Raw genomic sequence first — 7162 nt, forward strand, 5'->3', positions numbered from 1 at the left:
ACATGTGCTCTAGTTGCATCTCTGTGCGTACAGCCACCACTAGAGGGCACTGGAAGACTTTGAAGTGAATCCGGCCAGCTGAACTGCGTCTACCCTCTCGAAAATGGCGTTAGAGGAATTACAGTTGGACATCAAAGGCAAGTTATTTGGACTGAATTTTCAACAGTTGTCAGAGTTATGTGCTGAAATCCAAATATCTGGACTGGAAAGAGAGCAACTTACAGGAAAGACTCGAGGCCAACTAATTAATATTGTGTCAACCTACATTGAAAGAGCTGAATTAGAGCTAGAAGATGAAGGAATGTCAGATTTGCTACGTGTAAAGGACTTGATTCAAAGTATAAAAGATTTTGAACTAGGAATAGCCAAACCAAGTGAAAAAGGTCGGGATGCAGTGCGAAAGAGAAGCATAGTGCCCCCAGACACTGCCCCCTGGCGCAAAGATTTCAAAATATCTGGACAAATAGGTGAACTCGGACAAAAAGATAAACTCACATTTCCTAATTTGGTCAGACAGATAGAAAGTGGGCTCAGTAAAGGCTACCAGGGGGATGAGATCATTGATGCAGTGGTTCGTGCCATAACACCAGGTCTGCAGTTGAGAAGCTACCTCGAAGGGAAAGAAAATCTCACCCTACCTTCTTTACGAAGGATTCTCCGATCTCACTATCAAGAGAGAGGAGCCACTGAATTGTACAAGCAGCTCTCATCGGAAGTGCAGACTAATAAAGAGTCCCCACAGAAATTTCTACTGCGTGCGATGGATCTTCGTCAAAGGATTCTTTCTGCATCTCAAGAGGCTGAATCAGGGGTGAAGTATGATCCCACGTTGGTCCAGAGTTTATTCCTGCACACAGTTCTGACGGGGTTACAGAGTGACAATGTAAAGAGTGATATGCAACCTTTCCTCCTGCTAACCACCACATCAGATGAAGTACTGTTAGAAAAATTAAACATGGCATGTGCAAATGAAAAAGAGCGACAGGAAAAAAAGAAAAATGCTGCTGCACGGGTGACAACGCTGAACACTGTCCAGTTAGATGACACACCAGTCCCGATTGGGAAGAAGACAGTCTTAAAGCAGAATACTTTTACTGTGCCGAATGAACTCCTTTCAGAGATCAAAGAGATGAGGTCAGAGATGATGCTGTTAAAAGAGCTGCGTGCAGAAGTGTCCCAGATCAAAGAGACTATTCAGAAACCAACAGCCACTTCTCAGCCCACCAGCGGAGGACCTGAACGCCTGCCTGACCACTACCCTGAACAGGTCGCCTTCACTCCACCTTCACAATATCAGGTAGATCCACCAGCCAGGCACTACTACAACCAGCACTCCCCATCAGCTCTTCAGCAGTACCACCCAGCACCAGGCCCCAGGTCGATGAGGGGGGCAGCACAGTTCCAGCAGCGGTTCGCCCCTCAGCAGTACTACATGCCCCTTCGCCCTCAGCCCGGGTGTTATTCTTGTATTCAGACAGGTGAAGAATATTGTCAGCACTGTTTTAAATGTGGAAGTAGTGAACATTTCAGAGCAGGCTGCAAAGCACAGAACTCAGCTAGGAACCATGCTTTAAACTAGAAAGGGTTACCCCAGTGGGACATGGTGTGACCACAGAGACAGATAGGTCCCAGCGTTACAGTGGTGCTATGAAAATGGAATGTAAGCCCCACACATGTGGCCCCGTTCAGAAGAGATATAAGCAGTCATTTGTCGAGCGTACAGATAAGAAACAGTGTGGCAAATTACCTTCGGTCAGGGAGTTAGTGGGGAAGAAATGTCTTATTCGGTGCTTTTTGGGTAACAAAAGGGTTGAAGCACTCTGGGACTCGGGGTCCCAGGTGTGTGCTGTAGATGAGTTATGGAAACAAACGAACTTACCTGACGTGTCATTGAAAAATGTGAATGAGCTTATTGACCCTGATAACACTCTCAATATTGTGGCAGCTAATGGAACGGATATGCCTTATGTAGGATGGCTTGAGATACCATTTAAACTTGGTGCTAATGATCCAGGGCTACTTGTACCAGTATTAGTACTAAAAGGTGACCAGCAACAGTGTCCTATCATAGGGTGTAATGTCATTGAGCGTCTTGTGTTAGATAGCCTCTCTAATGAGTCACAAACAGGGGATGCAGAAAAGCTCTTGAAATCGGTTAGACTAGCTTTTCCCCACCTTAAGCGCAATAAAGCTGCCACTTTCATAAAAGCAGTTAGTCTGGGACAAGCACATGAGTACCGTGTAAAAACAACAAATGAGAGATTCACTATAGCCAGGCATAGCTCACTTATTATTCCATGCAAAGTACAGGCTAAGCCCTTTAAGGAAGATGTTACATTAGTTTTTGAGCCAAGTGAAAACCCACAGTGGCCAGATGGCCTCGAGCTTTGTGACTCGTTGGTCTCAGTAAAGGCAGGTTCCATCCCTAGGATAGTTGTTAGTGTCCAGAACCCTACTAATCATGATATTAGGTTTCCAGTAAAGACTATTATTGGTACAGTGCAGTCAGTAGGGTCTGTCTACCCAGCTAACATATTTAAAAGGGACCTTCCTTCAGCGGTTGTCAATGAGGTCCATGTCCAGAATACCACCATCGCTCTCAGTGAGCAGTGGGACCCCCCAATTGACCTTTCTCATTTGGACGAAGATAAAAGAAAGACCGTTCAGCAGATGTTGAGAGAGGAATCGGCATCATTTTCAAAATCGGACGACGACATAGGGTGTGTGGAAAACCTACAAATGGACATTTTGTTGAAAGACACTGAGCCCGTTTCAAAGACATATATGTCTGTCCCAAAGCCAATGTACAGAGAGGTGAAAGATTATTTACAGGACTTGATAGCGCAGGGGTGGGTGGAAAAGTCCACTTCCTCCTACTCATCCCCTGTCGTCTGTGTCAGGAAAAAAGATGGTACACTGCGCTTATGTATTGATTACAGAGAGCTGAACCGGAAAACACACCCTGACCGGCACCCCATCCCACGGGTACAGGACGTGGTGGATAGCCTTGGGGGTAACACCATCTTCTCGCTGCTGGACCAAGGCAAAGCATACCACCAGGGGTTCATGTCCAAAGGGAGCCGACACCTGACTGCCTTCGTGACCCCTTGGGGCCTTTATGAATGGATTCGAATTCCGTTTGGACTCATGAATGCACCAGCAGCGTTCCAGCGGTGTATGGAACAATGTCTGGAGGGGTTACGGGACGAAATATGTGTCCCCTATCTTGATGACATTCTTGTTTTCAGCGGGACATTTGACAACCACGTTGAGGACGTCAGACGAGTGTTGCGACGTCTCAGGGAAAATGGAATAAAACTCAAAGCCCGAAAGTGTGACCTCTTCAAGCCGGAAGTGAGATACCTCGGCAGGATTGTCTCTGCTGAGGGGAGCCGAATGGACCCGGCAGATACAGCAGCAGTGCGTGCCCTGAAAAACAAGCAGCCAGGCACTGTCGGTGAGCTTCGAGCCATTTTGGGACTATTAAGCTATTATAGGCAATACATCAAAGATTTCTCTTGTATCGCTAGTCCCTTGTATGATTTGCTTAAAGCCCCTCTGAATGTTGAGACTCAGCAGCATCAAAGACAAAAATGGAAAGTGAGACATAACAGTGTGTCTTCCAACACACGTATTGAGTGGAGTGATGAGCATCAGTCAGTGTTAGAGCAGCTAATAGACTGTCTAGTTCAACCACCAGTTTTAGGTTTTCCTGACTTCGCGCATCCTTTCATTTTGCATACAGATGCCTCTAACCGGGGTTTAGGCGCTGTGTTGTACCAAAGACAAAATGGCAAACTTCGCGTGATAGCCTATGGCTCTCGGACATTAACTGCAGCTGAGAAGAATTATAACTTACACTCGGGCAAGTTGGAATTTTTGGCGCTTAAGTGGGCGATCACAGACAAGTTTCGTGATTATTTGTACTATGCACCATTCTTCACTGTGTATAGTGACAATAATCCACTCACTTATGTACTGTCGACTGCTAAGTTAAATGCAACTGGGTGCAGGTGGGTCGCAGAACTTTCTGATTTTAATTTTACTGTTAAATATCGTCCCGGTAAGGAAAATGTTGATGCAGACAGTTTATCTAGGATGCCCCTTGATATGGTAACATATATGGAAGGATGTACAAAAGAAATGTCATATGATGCTGTGAGTGCTGCCGTACAAGCGGTTGACCAACAGAACGAGTCTAGTGCAGCTTGGTCTATGGGAATTTCAGCTACGTGTGCCGAGGTGTCACTAAACACACCGATAGCCCCATTGACTGTTGGACAGATCAAGCTAGATCAAGAGACTGACCCCATTATAGGACATATTATTAGATACAAACTGGCGGAGACGAAACCGCTAGGTACTGAACTAAGAAAGCATTGTCCTCAAGTTGTTTGTCTTGTGAGGGAATGGGACAAGCTACACTTTAATGACAGAGGTGTTTTGTACAGAAAAACGGCAAACAGAACCCAACTACTGCTTCCTGAAAAACACAAGGTGACAGTGTTAAAAGAGCTGCATGATGAAATGGGCCACCATGGTGTAGAAAGGACTCTTTCCCTTGTAAGGGATCGTTTTTACTGGCCCTTTATGCAAAAAGAAATAGAGGACTATGTACTGAGAGAGTGTGTGTGCCTAAAACACAAAAAGCCCAACCGTGAGACCAGAGCCCCTCTCACTAATATTGTGACTACTCAGCCTTTTGAACTTGTCTCCGTTGACTTTTTGCATCTCGACAAATGTAAGGGTGGTTATGAATACGTGCTTGTGCTAGTAGACCATTTTACACGTTTCGCTCAAGTTTATGCTACGACGTCCAAATCTGGCAAAACAGCGGCAAACAAAATCTTTAATGACTATGCTTTAAAGTTTGGGTTCCCCCTTCGAATTCACCATGATCAGGGTGGTGAATTTGAAAATCAACTTTTTGCTCAACTGAAGGAATATTGTGGGGTTGCGGGTTCAAGGACAACCCCCTACCATCCACAGGGAAATGGACAGGTTGAACGATTTAATCGAACACTGATCCAGATGTTAAAGACACTGACAGAGAAACAAAAGAGTAACTGGAAAGACTCACTAAACAAACTCGTTTATGCTTACAACTGTACCAAAAGTGAGGTGACAGGGTTCTCACCTTTTTACTTACTTTATGGACGTTCACCACGTTTGCCAGTTGATATGTTGTTTAGTTTGAATCCAGACTCTAACCAGGGTGAAACCAACCAGAAGGACTATGTGAAGAAGTGGAAACAGGGCATGGAGGAAGCGTATGCGATCACGCAAGAAAATAACAACAAAGCTGCTGCCAGGAGTAAGAGACTATATGACAGTAAACTAAAGTATTCTACCCTGTTGCCCGGTGATCGTGTTCTGGTTCGAAACTTAACCCCACGTGGAGGTTCAGGCAAACTGAGAAACCACTGGGAGGATGTTGTTCATACAGTGGTTCGTCAAGTCAGCCAAGACATTCCAGTTTATGAGCTGAAACCTGAGAGGGGGAAGGGCAGATCTAGGATACTCCACCGCAATCTCTTGCTGCCATGTGATCATTTGCCATTAGAGACTTCACTACAGTCCCAGTCCAAGGAAAAGTCCACTCGGCAACGACCGAACAAGATGCCGGAAATGGATCCGGAAGAGGATGATGAGGAGGATGAGTATTATCCAGTGTTGCATCGCCAGAGCACCCGACCAGACTCACCAGAACCGCGGGACGTGAGCTTCGTGGAGACAACCCACCATGATGACAATCAACTGGGGAATGAACTGCCGGGGACAGAGCCGGGAGCTGCGGAAGTTGACCAACCTCAGGAGGGCAACATTGGTCCGGAAAATGATGCACCTGTGACGGTGTGTCCCCCTTTTCCCCAGCCAACCCCCAGTAATTCTGATATTGGGGGAAATCAACGGCCACGACGAGAACACAGGAGACCCAAGGTATTCACGTATGATCGCCTTGGTTCGCCATCTTGTTACAATGTAGGGACAGTACCATATCATGGTGAACAGACAATGCCTTGGATGTATGGCGCACACCCCTATCATGCCACGAAATACTACAGAAATGGTTAATCGACACTTCGGTTTAATAGAACAGTGAGATGGAAACAAGAAGACCCCGATGAGCCCTGTATAAGTAAAACGGAATGTATGAAAAGAGTTCCAGTCTGTGAATTGTTGATTGTTATAATGTAAACAGAATGTATGAAAAGAGTTCCAGTCTGTAAACTGTTCATTATTATAGTTCATATTTGGATGCAGTTCATAATACCGTGCGTCATTGTTTTGGGCACGTCGTCCAGCGTATTTATGTATTTACTAGTACATATGTTGGGGACAACATCTATTTTGAGGGGGAGTATGTGACAGGTTGTAAATTATCGTATTTCCTATTTTGGTTACATTCGCGTAGTTCTATTGGTTTACAAATGATATATATCGAAAATGTTTATTTAAACATGGAACGCCTGCTTCGGTTCGTGTTTCGTGTCGGACCGATTTAGATCGTTGGACCGGAAATTGTTGTGCGCGTACGTTTGCATTAGATCGGGGCATTCGAAGTAAACCACTGTTGAGTCAAGACGTATCACATTGCTTGTCTTGTGGTTTTTTCCTGGATCCCACAACACCGTATCTCCCTTACTATAGTGGAGAGCGCAACACACCCACAGTTTTTTTAAATTCCGTATACAGAAAAAAAGCAAATGTATCATTTTTGGGGGAACACAGTTGACGGATCAATGAAAAAGGTTGTTAATACAAAGAACACTGAACTTGTTTCAGATCAATGAAAAATATTCAAAACAGACCTATAAATCACATTGCTGGAATTTAGAATAAAACAAAAAAACAAGCCAAAAAAAAAACCAAAGTGCTGAAATAAACATCAGTCACTTCCAGTAGGCTACAGAGGAAACAACAGATTTCAGTGCTCGACCACAGGTTGCTCTCGAATTTAGTTTTCTGAAGAACTTCACTATGACTAGCTAAAGTACTTACACTTTCTGTGCTAAAATCAGCTGTGGCTACAGTCGTGACTGGCTGCTTTACATTGATGTGGTAGCGTAAATTTGAGCTACTTCGGTGGTAAGCAAACACCTTACAAATTTGGCACAACACCTTTACCAATAGTGGCTTCAGGGCATTGTTGGAAAATAAA

At 44.7% G+C, this 7162-nt stretch overlaps 1 long non-coding RNA gene across 1 annotated transcript in view; it reads left to right on the forward strand.

Moving 5' to 3' along the window:
• The window catches only part of LOC148885962 (uncharacterized), a 5468-nt gene extending 417 nt beyond the window's left edge, over positions 1-5051 (forward strand). Inside the window, exons 1-2 of the long non-coding RNA XR_016118124.1 lie at positions 1-1297; positions 2940-5051. The exon at positions 1-1297 is cut by the window's left edge and continues 417 nt beyond it. This is a non-coding gene — a long non-coding RNA (uncharacterized LOC148885962). The remainder of the gene's footprint in view (positions 1298-2939) is intronic.
• The last annotated feature ends 2111 nt before the right edge of the window (positions 5052-7162 follow it).

The sequence above is a fragment of the Hippocampus bargibanti genome, linkage group LG17 (assembly GCF_051943395.1).
Source record: "Hippocampus bargibanti isolate YZ-2025 linkage group LG17, ASM5194339v1, whole genome shotgun sequence".
Classification (NCBI taxonomy): domain Eukaryota; kingdom Metazoa; phylum Chordata; class Actinopteri; order Syngnathiformes; family Syngnathidae; genus Hippocampus; species Hippocampus bargibanti.